Genomic DNA, 15,064 nt, shown 5'->3' with positions numbered 1-15,064 from the left:
CCCCCTCTGGCTCTTGTGAGGCTCCTTCCTTCTCTTGCGCTCAGTCAGCCACTGCTGGGAGCTCATCCTTGGGTGCAGTGCATCCCACTTCTGACACCAGTGTGATGGGGTTCAGGGGTCCCCATGCACTGCACCCCATCCACTGGCAGGAGTGACACTCACTCAGCAGGTACAACAGTAGGTTTATTAGGCAACAGATGCCCAGTTTCTCACAGAAGCGTCAGTACAGCAGTCAGAGACAGTCCTTCCAACCTGTCCTGGGGAGAAGACCCCGAGGGGTGCCCCTCTGGGGTGTAGCTTTCCCCCTCCTCAGGCTGGCTGCCTTCCAGCTCGCTCTTCCCCTTAGCCTCTAACTGCCACCCCCCGCCCCCAATTCAAACCCAGCTCGGCTCCACCCTCCTCTTTGTTCAGGGCTGTGGTGTTACCTGCCAGCCTGGGTTATAGCCCCAGGGTCATCCTTAGCCACCGGGAGCTGCTCTGCTTGTCTCACACATCCAGCCTGAGTCTCACACATGCACTCCCCCCACTCCATCACAACTTGATTTCCAGAAAGCCTTTGTCATGGGCAAGAGGTAAGATTCTTCCATGGACTGAGAATTGGTTAAAAGACAGGAAAGAAAGGTTAGGAATAAATGGTAAATTTTCAGAATGCAGAGGGATAACCAGTGGTGTTCCCCAAGGCTCAGTCCTAGGATCAATCCTATTCAACTTATTCATAAATGATCTGGAGAAAGGGGTAAACTGTGAGGTGCCAAGTTTGTCGACGATACTGAACTTCTCGGGAGAGTTAAGACCAAAGCAGATTGTGAAGAACTTCAGAAGAAATTCACAAAACCGAGTGACTGGGCAATAAAATGGCAAATGAAATTTAATGTGGATAAATGTAAAGCGAGACGGATATTTCAAAGGAGGAAGTAGAAAAAGCAGTGAAACGAGTAAAGAACAAGAGCCCTGGAAATGATAAGATCACAGGAGAGATGATCAAATATGGTGGAGAAAGCAGGATTCAGGAAATACACCGACTATGCAATATCACATGGAAAGAAGGGAAGGCACCTAAGGAATGGACAAGATCTGTGCTAGTGACAATACCCAAGAAAGGAAGTGCACTGGAGTGCAAGAACTACAGAACGACTGCCCCAACGAGCCATCTAGGCAAGGTGCTGGTTATGATGCTGAGAGATTAAGATCGCAGATAGAAGAACATATAGCAGACAAGCAAGCAGGGTTCAGAAAAGATTGAAGTACCATACAGCAGATATTGGCACTAAGACTGATAGTGGAGAAAGCTCGATGAAAGAACAAAAATACGTACACTTGCTTCGTTGATTTTCAAAAGGCATTTGACAGTATAGATCAGAAAGTGACTTGGGCGGTGTTGGACTCATAGCTGGAGTGGATAGCAGACTGATACGGTTGTTGAAGAATATCGATGATAATGCGGAGGCAGCAGTGAGAACATGTGGGGAGCTGGGAAGCTGGTTTAAAACAAGTAGAGGTACGAGACAAGGAGATCCAATATTGCCAAGTATCTTCATCGCACATCTGGAGAGAGCGATGGACAAGATCAAGGAAGAGGCAGAAGGGGTATCTGTGCGTGGGAAAAGAATTAACAACTTGAGGTTTGCGGATGATATAGTTATCATTGAGGAAGATGAGGAGAAGCTAGCGAAAACGGTGCAGGTGCTAAACGAGGAAGGGAATCGGTACGGACTGATTATGAACATCGATAAAACAAAAACAATGGTATTTGGAGATAAGGAAATAGGAAGGAAGATCAGTGTGGATGGTATTGAACTAGAGAATGTAGAGAAATTCACCTATCTGGGGAGCAACATAACGTATGATCTAGACTGTAAGAAGGAAATAGCGACTAGAATAGCGAAAGCAAGAGCGAGTTTGAAGGCGCTGGGTAAGATCTGGAAAAGCAAAGCAATTAGCTTAAGAACAAAGCTGGGCATCTTGAAAACGTGTATTCAGCAGCATGTCGTACGGATGTGAGACATGGGTGATAACGAAAGACTTGAAAAGAAGAATATTGGCGTTCGAGAGGAGTTGTTATAGAAAGATTCTGAGAATAGGATGGATGCAGAAGGTCACCAGTGAGGAATTCCATAGGAAGATACAGCCGAAAGAGAACCTGCTGCAGAAGGTTATAAAACAGAAGCTACAACTATTTGGGCATATTTGCAGAATGAACGACAAATTTAAAATCATGACCCTGATATTCGGCATAATGGCCGGTTCGAATAGGAGAGGCAGACCCCACAGAGAATGGACAGATGATGCAGTAGATTGGTGCGGAGCTGGTCTACAGAAACTAAGCCACTCTGCACTGGACAGGGAAAGAGGGAAGGAAATAGTGAGAGAGGCGTCTGAGAGGCTGAGCCCACGGTTATTGATGATGATGACGATGATGATGATGAGTGCACATTGGAAAAATGACCCCCTACTACACATACAGCTAATTTATCTACAACTCATCAGGAGCAAGATCTTAGAGTCATCATGAATAGTTCTCTGAAAACATCCACGCAGGGTGCAGCGGCAGTCAAAAAGCAAACCGGATGTTAGGAATCATTAAAAAAGGGATCAAGAATAAGACGGAGAATATCTTATTGCCCTGGTATAAGACCATGGTACGCACACAGCTTGAATAGTGCGTACGGTTGTGGTCTCCTCATCTCAAAAAAGATACACTGGGATTAGAAAAGGTTCAGAAAAGGGCAACTAAAATGATTAGGGGTTTGGAACGGGTCCCATATAGAAAGCGATTGAAGAGACTAGGACGTCTTAACTTAGAAAAGAGGAGACTAAGGAGGGGGAATATGATAGAGGTATATAAAATTATGAGTGGTGTGGAGAAAGTGAACAAGGAAAAATTACTTGTTTCCCTAATATCAGAATGAGAGAAAACCAAATGAAATTAGTGAGCAGCAGGTTTAAAACAAATAAAAGGAAATCCTTCTTCACACAGTGCACAGTCAACCTGTGGAACTCCTTGCCAGAGAAGGCTATGAAGGATAGTACTATAATAGGGTTTTAAAAAGAGCTAGATAAATTCATAGAGGTTAGGTACATTAATGGCTATTAGCCAGGATGAGTAAAGAATGGTGTCCATAGCCTCTGTCAGAAGCTGGAGGTGGATGGCGGGATAGGGATCACTTGATTGATACCTATTCGGCCCACTCCCCTGGGCGCCTGGCACTGGCCATTGTCACAGACAACTTGCCAAGCTGCTCTCCTGCACAGACACACAGGCACCTTCCTCGGCCCAGGCCTGGAAAACTCTTCACAGGTCTGTCTTGGCCACTAGTAGATGATGGGTTGGAATTGCTCCTTCCCTCCTTGAGCGTGGCAGGTCACTCGGCTCAGAGCTCCAGGCAGTCCAGGGTTCCCTGCCCTGATCTGGGCTCACCCCTGCAGGAGTTTCCTTAACCCTCAGCTCTGCCACTGGACATCCATGCTGCCTTGTCCAGCTCCTTTAACCTCGATTCGGTTTCCAGGCGCTGCTGTTCACAGCGGAGTTGCTCAGCGTGGTTGCAGGCTCTCAGGCTGATGCCCTCTGCAGCCCACGACTGCTGGAAGAATCCCTTCAGTGTGCCAGACTCTGTGCAGGTCACAGGCTCCCCGGGGTTAGGCTGTAGGCCCCTCCGCCCTCTGGGACCAACCCCAACAGACTCCCAGAGGAACCCCTTCTTCGCTGTGACACCCACTCTCAGGGACCACGACCACACTGTCTAGGGAAGAGCTCATTCAGCGTGTCAGGCTCCTCGCGGGTCACTTGTTCCTGGGGGTTGGGCCCTCGGCTCCTTTGCCTTCTGGGGCCGACTCCAATGGACTCCCAGGAGTAACCTCTCCTCAGGTGTGACACCCCCTCTCGAGGACCACGACTGCAGTTGCTCGGGTTCGGCCGCAGGCCCCTCCGCCTTGGGGAGCTGCACCTCACTGCCCTTCAGCACACCTGGGTCTCACTGGCCCCCCTTCTTCCTCCTGGGCCCCCACCACTTACTGCTGGGTGCTCCATCCTTGGGGTGCAGCACACCCCACTGCTCACACCAGTGTGAAGGGGTTCGGGGGTCCCCAAGCTCTGCACCCGTCCACAGGCAGGAGTGACTCTCACTCGGCAGGAGAACAGCGGGTTTATTAGCCGACAGGACACAGCGTCGTACAGAGGAGTCAGTGCAGCCGGCAGAGACAGCCAGTCCTATCCATGCTGGGGAGAGGAGGCCCTGAGGGGCCCCCAGAGCTGGGCCCTTGCCCCCTCCTTTGTCTCTCTCTCTCCCAGCCCAGACTCACTGCTTCCCACCTCCCAGTTCCAGTTCAAACCCCTCATGCTCCACCTCCCCCTTTGTCTGCAGCCCAGAGGTGTCACCTGGGTGCCAGGTTACCCTCAGCAGGAGTCCCCCACCCTCTGTGAGCCCCTCACATATACACACATACACATGTATCCCCCACTACATCACAGCCCATGTTTGGGTCCCAACCCATACGGTTGGACCCTGGCCTATGTGAAGAAGAAAGGACTTTTCCCCTCCACTTGAAAAACTGTAAGAGGCACCTGGCAGGGAGCACCTTTGTTCTTGCAGTCCCCACAACCTAAGCCTGCCTGGACCGAGGGGCCCGCCCCTCAAAATGGTGCTTGCAAAGATGTTCAAGAAACCAGCACAGCACATCACTGGCTGCATCAACAGCTGTAAATGACGTACGTAAAGTCTCACTGCAACGTTTCTCCCTCACCCTGTTCTTCCTTTGTTAATAACCCCTTAGAAGTTAGATTGCAAGGGCCTGGCCCAGCGGGCTGGTTTGGGTAAGAGCCAAGTGTGCGCTGAACTGGGGCTGGGGCTGGGTCCTTTGAGGCTGATTCACTGATTCTGGTTTCACTGCTCATATCACGTTTACAGCAGAAGGTGTAAGCATTGGCTCTGTGCTTGCAGTGACATTTTAGTTTCTGGGAGACCTCAACAGCAGGTGTGGCAACCCATGGGGAAAGGTGCCTTGGCAGGGGAAGCCACTTGTCAGACAACGGGCCTATCAGGTGCCAATCCACATCTGAGGAATTTGGCTGTGTACATTCAGACCAGCAGACAGACCACAGCTGGCTGCCTAAAAAGGACGGGGACAGGGCACCTGCCCAGGCGACAGGCTCCATCTCAGCCGGGCTTCCCCACAGGGAGAACCAGGGAATTCCCTCCACACGGGCCAGGGCATAGAGAGAACTCAGAGGTTCTTCCGTCTTTGTCGTCAGCCCAGCTCCTCCCTTCAGAGGTATCTTTGCTGTGAGCTTGGGCCTGGAGGGACGGATTACACATCCTAACAAAGGGTGCTCTTCAGAGACTTTTAAGATAACAGGTTACTCCACCTCTGCTGCAGCCTGCACCAAGAGCTTCAGAATTTGACTCTCAGCTTATTCTTTCTTTGGTATTTTATTAATGAACCTTTAGGTTTGAGATTCTAAAGGACGGACCCAGCGGACTCTTTTGGTAAGACCTAAGGATGTGGCTGGTCCTTTGGGGCTGGAAGAACCTGTGTGGATTTGGTGAGATTGGTTTTCACAACTTCCTGCCTGTGTAAAGAGAGGACTGGGGGAAGCAGAAAGGAAGCTGGAGTGTGCAAAGAAATTCCTTGCTGGACTTCTTGCTGACCTCTGTGATAACAGAAGTGCTCTGTGTGACGGGTTTGGTACCTTATAGGGGAGGATGCCCAGTCTCAGGCTGTCAATAGCCGTGTTTTAAGCCCTGATTTGGCCCTCTAAGCAGAGCTCAGAAAAACCTCCAGTATTACATAGGATCATAATTCAGAATGATCTGGACAAACTGGAGAATGGTCTGAGGTCAATAGGATGTGGTTCAACAAAGGACAAAAGCAAAGTGCTCCACTTAGGAAGGAACAATCAGTTTCACTCAGACAAAATGAGAAGTGACTGTCTCAGCAGGAGCACTGCAGAAAGGGATCTGAGGGTCACAGTGGACCGCACGTTAAATGTGAGTCAACAGCGTGACGCTGCTGCAAAAAAAGCAAACATAATTCTGGGAACTGGGATGCATTAACGGGAGTGTTGTGAGCAAGACACGAGAAGTCGTTCTTCTGCTCTGCTCAGCACTCATTAGGCCTCAGTGGAAGCGTTGTGTCCAGTTCTGGGCGCCGCATTTCAGGAAAGAGGTGGAGAAATTGGAGAAGTTCCAGGGAAACCAGAGTGATTGAACATCTAGAGAACATGAGCTATGAGAGGGGATGGGAAGGACCGGGCCTGTCTAGTCTGGAAAAGGGAAGGCTGAGAGGGGACATGATAGCAGCTTTCAAGTGCCTAAAAGGCTGTTAAAAGGGGGAAGGAGAAAAATATTCTCCTTAGCCTCTGATGACAGGACAAGAGCTGTGGGCTTATACTGCAGCAGGGGAGGTTTAGGTAGTACATTGACTCATGGAACACTAGAACATGGAAGAACCTCAAGAGGTCATCAAGTCCAGTCCCCTGCCCTCCCAGCTGGTCCAAGCAGTGCCCAGACCATCCCTGATAGGTGTCTAACTAATCTGCTCTTAAATATCCCCGGTGATGGAGAGTCCACACCCTCCCTGGACAATTTATTGCAGTGTTTAACCACCCTGACAGGAAGCTTTTCCTCATGTTCAGCTACCTTCCCTGTGAGCACCTTGAGTATTCTAGGATGCATTTCATTTGGCCCTGGTGACTTGAAGACATTTAAGTACCACAGGTCTGGAAGGAAGAAGTTCTAGGGCACAGCACCTGGGAAATCAGCCTTCAAAGGGGATCAACCCCCTAAATAAATCCATCTCTCTCTGTGCAAAAGATGTGCACGGGGAGGGCTCACTGGATAAGCCCCTTTTATGAATAAAAGGCGGATAAGCACAGTGGTCACCCTCTCTGGGTAGTAACAACTTACACTGGGCTTGATTTGAAACAAAAGGGTTTTGTTAATCAAAAACAGGACGACTTCAGTAGTTATAAGTAAAAACCAGGCAGCTCAAGGTGAGTTATTAAACTGAAATAAAAGAAAACACACAGCTTGTTCCCTTCCACTAAGACTCTCGTTACATGTGAGTTCCTACCCTGAGCGGCTGTTCTTATATCAGCTGAAAGCTTTGAGTCAGAAATGATCTTACCCTGATCTGGGTCTCCAGGTCTCCTTCTTTGGGTGTGTCGGGCAATTTCCAAGGAAGGCTGAAGACAGAAGAGAATGAGCCCTGCTGGTGCTCTTTGTACCCTCCCCATGTGGAGGGAATGCTGTTGTTCTCCTTGGGTAACAGTACACGCCGAGACGGAGATCGTCACGCGTGGCTCACCTGTCCATGCATGATGCAGCACTTTCTCAGGCTGCAGACATGTCCTCCATGCCAGCCTTCGCCTTCAGAGCAAAGTTCCTTAGAGGGGGAATTGGTGACTATTAAGGTCCTTTGTTAGTTTTAAGTATTGTTGTTCACCTGACAAGTGACCCACTTCCACTGGAGTGGCCATGGCTCCGGCTGAGGTCTTCACAGAAGCCAACATTTGGAATACAGTAACCCTTTGAAATGCGCCATTTTGAGTTGTGCTTAACTTGCATTGATGTGAGTTAAGTGCAACTAAAAATCCTGCTCCCGCAGGCCCTGGCTCAACACCCTCCCCAGCCCCACGCGGCCCCAGTTCAACATGCCCATTAGCCTGGCTCACCACCCCTGCATGGCTTGAGCTCACCCCCCACACACATGCCTGGCTCTGGTTCTGGCTCACCACACCCAGGCATGGCTCCAGCTCACCTCCTGGCCCTGGTTCAAACCCCCCTGGCCCCACTCACCACCTCAGCACAGCTCTGGCTCAACCCCCACCTCCGCATGAGGCTCCAGCTCAATCCCCTTGGCCTGGTTCAACCCCCCCCCCCCCCCCGCAACGCACAGCTCTGGCTCACCAGCCCCCACAAGTGGCTCAAGTTCAACCCCCATGCACAGCTCCAGCTCCACCTCCCCTCCCCAGTTCAATCTCCCCGAGCTCTGGCTCAGCACACGTCTGTGTGGCTCTGGCTCAACTCCACACCCCGCCCCCCCCCCACAGCCCTAACCCACCCTGGGCTAAACCCCCCAGCCGCCTCCCATGGCCCCAACCCACCACCAGGCTTAACCCTCCCCAACTGCCCCCCCCCCCCCCGCCCCAGGACTTACCTTTCCAAGGAGCTCCAGGTGCTCCTGCTCTGGCCCCAGCTGCAGGCCGTGTGCCCCGAGGGTGGAAAAGCTGCCCCCCCACTTACGCGAAATTCCAGTTCTGCCGAGGTTTATGAGAGCACAAGCTGCTCGAAAGCCAAGGTGCTCCCGCACACACGGGTGGGTAACACTCGTCACTCAATGCACGCACGAAACCAGGAGCTACCGACCCGTGAGCTCATACCACTGCAAACGACGGGTTATGGGAAGCAGCTTGTCCCACGCATCTTGGAGATATGTTATTATCGTCATAATCCATAAAGTACTGGGGGGCCATCACAGTAACCTCTCGCTTGACTCAGCCTCTGCTCTGGATGACTGAGGATCGCTCACGTGACACCAGCTAATAAAGGCGGCGTGACGTTACTGGATGTTTAACTAGGAAAGCCATTTCTGTCACCATTGGATATAACTGGCACCACATCTTGCACCAGGTGGGCCAAGTGAGGTGTCTAATGAGAGCTGAAACTGCTCATGTTACTTGTATATCTATACCATCTTGCTATGCAATGAGCTAGTTATTGGGTCTCTCTCTGTATTAGAAATGTGTTAGTGCCGAGAATCGCAGTGGGAGGTGTGATCACCTCCCCACAGAGGCGACCTGGGCTGAACAAAGGCAGAGACCAGATACCCAGACGTGGCGCCCACGTTTTACGGAAGTGGCTGGGATGTGCTGGCTAGCCCAGCGACCAATGGCAGAGCACCGCAGCCGCCCACCTGGTCAGGTGACCCCTCCAGTGCCTATAGAAGAAAGAAGTTTTTCTCTCCACATGACAAGTGACAAGAAGGCCCTGGCAGTGACCAGCTCTGTTCTCCATCCTCATGAGCTGGGCCCGGGTGGACTGAGGGACCTGTCCCTCAGAAGGATGCATTTTCAGATTCTCAAGAAATCAGCACAGGCCATCGCTGGCTGCACCAATAGCTGTAACTGATGTATGTAAAGTAACACCTCAGCCATTCTGCTCTCTCCCCCCTGTGTTTTCTTTCTTCTTAATAACCCTTTATATTTTGCTTTCTAAAGGATTGGACCAGCGGGCTGGTTTGGGTAAGTCAATATTGACCTGAGACTGTGGCTGGTCCTTTTGGGGCCCAGAAGAATCTGTGTGGATTTGGTGAAATGCGTTTTCATAACCTGTCACCTGAGTAGAGGGTTGCTGGTCTGGGCTGGTAGCAACTGGGCAGTCTGTGGCTCTGGCTGGCCAGTGGGGCTGGCAGAGGTGCTGTTGCAGCTGGTTGGATTTGCCTTAGTGAGAGGAAAATCCCAGCCCAGGATTTAAGCAATTCACCCTGTACTGATCCTCTGACCACTGCCCCTCAGGAACCTCGGCTGGAGATGACCGACCTTGGGACCCACTGGAGGACAAAGGGAGAAGTAGGAGGCCAGGTGCCAGGTTTGCCCGGTGTGATGGGGTTCAGGGGTCCCCCTGCACTGCACCCCGTCTGTTGGCAGGAGTGACTCTGGCTCAGCAGGTACAACAGGAGGTTTATTAGGTGACAGACGCCCAGTTTCTCACAGAAGCGTCAGTACAGCAGTCAGAGATATTCCTTCCAACCCGTCCTGGGGAGAAGAGCCTGAGGGGTGCCCCTGTGGGGTGTAGCTTCCCCCCTCGCTAGGCTGGCTGCCTTCCAGCTCCCTCTCCCCCCAGCTTCTAACTGCTGTCTCTGATTCAAACCCAGCTCGGCTCCTGCCTGCTCTGTGTTCAGGGCTGAGATGTTACCTGCCAGCCTAGGTTATAGCCCCAGGGTCATCCTTAGCCACGGGGAGCTGCTCTGCTTGTCTCTCACATGCAGCCTGACTCACACATGCACTCCCCCCACTCCATCACATCTCTCCCCACTTCCAGACCGAACTGAGCAGGGTCACTTAGCCAGTGACCTGGGGAAGTTCGGGGCCCTCCCTGCGTGACAGGGCATCGGCTATGGTGTTCTTGTTCCCGTTGACGTGGACCACCTCCATGTCGTAGTCCTGCAGGAGCAGACTCCACCGCAGGAGCTTGGTGTTGGCCCCTTTCATGTGATGCAGCCAGGTCAGGGGTGAGTGATCGGTGTACACGGTGAAACGCCGTCCAAACAGGTACGGCTGCAGCTTCCCCAGCGCCCACACCATGGCCAGACATTCCTTCTCTATGGCTGCGTAGTTCTGCTCCTGGGGCAGCAGCTTCTTACTCAGGTACACGATGGGGTGTTTCTCCCCTTTGTCATTCACTTGCATTAGCACCGCCCCCAGCCCCACGTCCGAGGCATCGGTGAACACCAGGAAGGGTTTGTTGAAGTCTGGATTTGCCAGCACTGGGGCCCTGACCAGAGCCTCCTTCGGCGCGCAGAGGGCCTCTTGGCACTGCTCGGTCCAGACCACCTTGTCAGGCTTTCCCTTTTTACACAGCTCCGTGAGGGGGGCTGAGATGGAGCTAAAGTGGGGCACAAACCTCCGGCAGTACCCCGCCATCCCAATGAAGGCCTGGACCTGCTTCTTAGTCTGGGGTGTTGGCCAATCTCTGACAGCCTCCACTTTAGCTGGCTCTGGCTTTAAGCAGCCGCTGCCCACCTTGTGGCCCAGGTAGGTCACCTCAGCCATTCCCACCTTGCACTTCCCTGCCTTGATAGTCAGACCGGCCTTCTGGAGTCGGTCCAGCACCTGCTTCACATGGGACACATGGTCCTCCCACGTCTGGCTGAAGATGCAAATGTCGTCCATGTGAGCCAGGGCAAAGCTCTCCATCCCTTTCAGTAGCTGGTCCACCAGACGCTGGAAGGTAGCGGGTGCTCCCTTGAGGCCGAAGGGCAGGACCAGGAACTCGTAGAGCCCCACAGGGGTGATGAAAGCCGACTTCAGCCGGGCATCTTGGTCTAATGGCACTTGCCAGTACCCCTTGGTGAGGTCTATGGTTGTGAGGTAACGGGCTCTCCCCAGCTTGTCTAAAAGGTCATCAGGCCTGGGCATGGGGTAGGCGTCCGAGACAGTGATGGCGTTAAGCTTGCGATAGGTCACACAAAACCGAACAGACCCATCTTTTTTAGGGACTAACACCACAGGCGAGGCCCAGGGGCTGGACGAGGGTTGGATCACCCCCAGAGCCAGCATGTCTTCAACCTCCCGCTCTATGTCCTGAGCCGTCTTCCCTGTGACTCTGAATGGCACACACTTCACAGGGGTGTGGGTGCCTGTCTCTATTCAGTGGACAGCCAGGTCAGAGCGTCCGGGTCTGTCCGAGAACAGCTGCTGGTGTGAATGCAGCACCTCCTTGATCTCCGTCTGCTGGGCAGGGGTCAGCTGGTCTGAGAGGGGAATAGACTCCAGCAAGGAGCCGGCTCCAGTCCTTGTGAACAAATCAACCAAGGGATCATCCCCCTGCCCCTCCCAGTGTCTGCACATGGCCAGCACCAAGTTCTCTCTGTCCCAGTAAGGTTTCATCATGTTCACATGATAGACCCGGTGGCTGTGGGCCGGTTTGACAGTTCCACCACATAATTCATGTCATTTAGCTGTTTGACGACCTTGAAGGGCCCATCCCAGGCCGCTTGCAGCTTGTTCCTCCGCGCAGGTACAAGGACCATCACTTGGTCCCCAGTGGCATAGGCTCGGGCCCTGGCGTTACGCTCATACCAGACCTTTTGCTTCCTTTGGGCCATGGAGAGGTTCTCCCTGGCCAGGCCCATGAGCTCGGTGAGTTTTTCCCAGAAGGTCAGTACATACTGTACCACTGACTCCCCTTCAGGAGAGGCCGTCCCCTCCCACTCTTCTCTGAGCAAGTCCAGGGGTCCCTGTACCCTCCTTCCATACAGCAGCTCAAACGGGGAGAACCCCGTGGATTCCTGGGGCACCTCCCTGTATGCAAACAGCAGGTGGGGTAAGTACTTGTCCCAGTCATGGAGGTATTGATTCATGAAGGTTCTCAGCATCTGCTTCAGAGTCCCATTGAACCTCTCCACCAGCCCATTGGTCTGCGGGTGGTAGGCTGTGGCCCAGGTGTGCCGGACCCCACAATTGTCCCACAAGTTTTGCAGCAGGGCTGATAAAAAGTTGGACCCTGTGATGGAGTGTGGGGAGTGCATGTGTGAGGCAAGCAGCAGCTCCCAGTGGCTAAGGATGACCCTGGGGCTACAACTGGCAGGTAGACAGACAGACGCGGTGCCCGCCAGGTCGCGCTCAGCTAGCGGTGGTCCATCGCGAGCAGAGTCCCCCGCCGCAGAGCTGCGATGGCTGGAGCTCGAGGCGAAATAAAAGGAACTGGAAGCCCAGGAACGGCAGAGGGAACATGAGCGCCAGGAACGGGAAAGAGAGCGTGAGCACAAGCGCCAGGAATGTGACAGAGAGCGTGAGCACGAGTGCCAGCTACAAGAGAGACAGCGGGAGGAGAGAGAGCGAGAGCGGGAGCATGAGTGGGCCATGGGAGAGGCGAGATGCCAAGAGGCCCCAGCTGCAGTAAGCGGGGAGAGGGCCAGACGGCTCGGGGTGGCCAGTCACTTGGAGACGCGTGTGCTGGCCCAGTGTCAGGACCCAGGGGACATGGACGAGTTCCTTACCGACTTTGAGCGAGCCTGTGAGTTGCACGAGGTCCCCCCAGCCAAATGGCTCCAACACCTCACCCCCTTGCTGGGCCAGAAGGCCGCAGCGGTGCTCAGCCAGCTGGAGGGGCTGCAGCCTGGGGACTATGAACGGTTCAAACAGGCCTTGCTGCATAAGTTCGGGCTGACTCCGGAGATGTACAAGAAGAAGTTCCAGGAGGCGCAGAAGAGGCCAGAGGAAACCCATGTAGATACAACCGCCCGCCTGAAGCAATACTACCAGAAGTGGGCGTTCGGAATGGGAGCCCAGTCCGTAGAGGACCTGATCGAGCTGGCGGTCGTGGAGCGATTCTACGAGATGTGCGCACCTGACCTGAGCGTGTGGCTCGTGGACCGGAAGCCAGGGGACTCACACGATGCAGGGAAACTGGCAGATGACTTCACAAACAGCCGGGCCAGGTTTGAAAGTGAGCCCCACAAAGAGAGGGAGTCTCGGAGAGAGAGGGAGTCCCGGAGGGAGAGGGAGTCCTGGAGAAACCGAGAATCTCAGAGAGACCGGTCCCTAACTGTACGACAGAGGGGACCACCTCTTGGGCGACCCCAGGAAAGAGGGGCCAGCCACCCACCCCCCAGAGAGCCAAACAGAGCCCGGACAGAGCAGCCGGCCCGAGGGACACAACAAGACCCAGGCTGTTATCGCTGTGGGCTAAAGGGGCATAGAGAAGCCCAGTGCCCCAAGCTCCCAGACAGGTTGAGCAGGCCGGGGGGTCATGGAGTCAACCGGGTGGAGTCCCAGAAGCCAGAGGGGCTGGCGGCCAAGGCGGGTGGTGCTGACAATGGGCACTCGGATTGGGCCGAATCCGCCCCACAGACCAGCTCCTCAGGGGGACCAAATGCTCAGAGGCCATTTTACAGAGTGGGGGCAGCGCTACCTCTGTGGAGCAAGTGTCTCAAACACCTCGAGGTAGACCGGAAAAAGGTCACGGGGTTCTGGGACACAGGCGCTGACGTGACGCTGGCCCGACCCGGGGTGGTGGCACCGGGCTGCATGATACCCAATTCCCACCTGAAGGTAACAGGAATTGATGGGACCCCTTTCAAGGTGCCCATGGCGAGGGTGCACCTGAAATGGGGGAAGAAGGAAGGCCCCAAGGAAGTGGGCGTGCACAGCCATTTGCCGGCGGATGTACTGATGGGGGCTGACCTGGAGAACTGGCAAGGTGAACGCCCTCGTGCCCTGGTCCTGACTCGTAGCCAAAGAAAATGAGGGGTGCGCTCCCCAGATTCAGGGGTAGAGGCCCAGCCAAACCCACAGGAGCCACAGGGGCCAACCCTGAGAGAAAGGGGGCCCCCAAAAACCAGATCTCACAGGCCAGGGGTGCTGGAGCCAGACAGGGATGGGGAAGTAGCATCCGCTCCTGCCCCAGCAGAAGAATTCCAGGCAGAGCAGCAGAGAAACCCCTCCTTGCAGAAGCTGAGGGAACTGGCCAGTCTCAGGCCAGCTCCACAGCTGGGGGAGGGCTGCAGGGAGAGATTCCTGTGGGAAAAGGGATTCCTGTACCGGGAATGGGCTCCCAGACACAAAGTGGAGCCATGGAAGGTCCAGAGGCAACTGGTGGTTCCCCAAAAGTACCGGCGCAGGCTGCTGTACCTAGTCCATGATGTCCCGCTCGCAGGACACCAGGGGATCCACCGCACCAGGAGAAGGTTGTTACAGAACTTTTTCTGGCCAGGGATCTTTGCAGCTGTCCGTCTGTATTGCCTGTCCTGCGATCCCTGCCAGAGGGTGGGGAAGACCCGGGACAAGGGGAAAGCTGCCCTGAGGCCACTGCCCATCATAGAGGAGCCTTTCCAGAAAGTGGCTATAGACATAGTGGGACCCTTCAGCAAGGCAACACGTTTGGGGAAGAAATATATCTTGGTGGTGGTAGATTTTGCCACGCGATACCCAGAAGCAGTGGCCTTGACCTCTGTCGACGCTGACACCGTGGCAGATGCACTGCTGTCCATTTTCAGCAGAGTGGGGTTCCCCAAGGAGGTCCTCACAGATCAGGGGTCCAACTTCATGTCGGCCCTACTGCAAAGCTTGTGGGACAAGTGTGGGGTCCGGCACACCTGGGCCACAGCCTACCACCCGTAGACCAATGGGCTGGTGAAGAGGTTCAATGGGACTCTGAAGCAGATGCTGAGAACCTTCATGAATCAATACCCCCATGACTGGGACAAGTACTTACCCCACCTGCTGTTTGCATACAGGGAGGTGCCCCAGGAATCCACGGGGTTCTCCCCGTTTGAGCTGCTGTACGGAAGGAAGGTACGGGGACCCCTGGACTTGCTCAGAGAAGAGTGGGAGGGGACGGCCTCT

This window comes from Carettochelys insculpta, chromosome 3 (genome assembly GCF_033958435.1).
Source record: "Carettochelys insculpta isolate YL-2023 chromosome 3, ASM3395843v1, whole genome shotgun sequence".
NCBI classification, from domain to species: Eukaryota; Metazoa; Chordata; order Testudines; family Carettochelyidae; genus Carettochelys; species Carettochelys insculpta.
Note: the sequence above shows the minus strand (reverse complement) of the source record.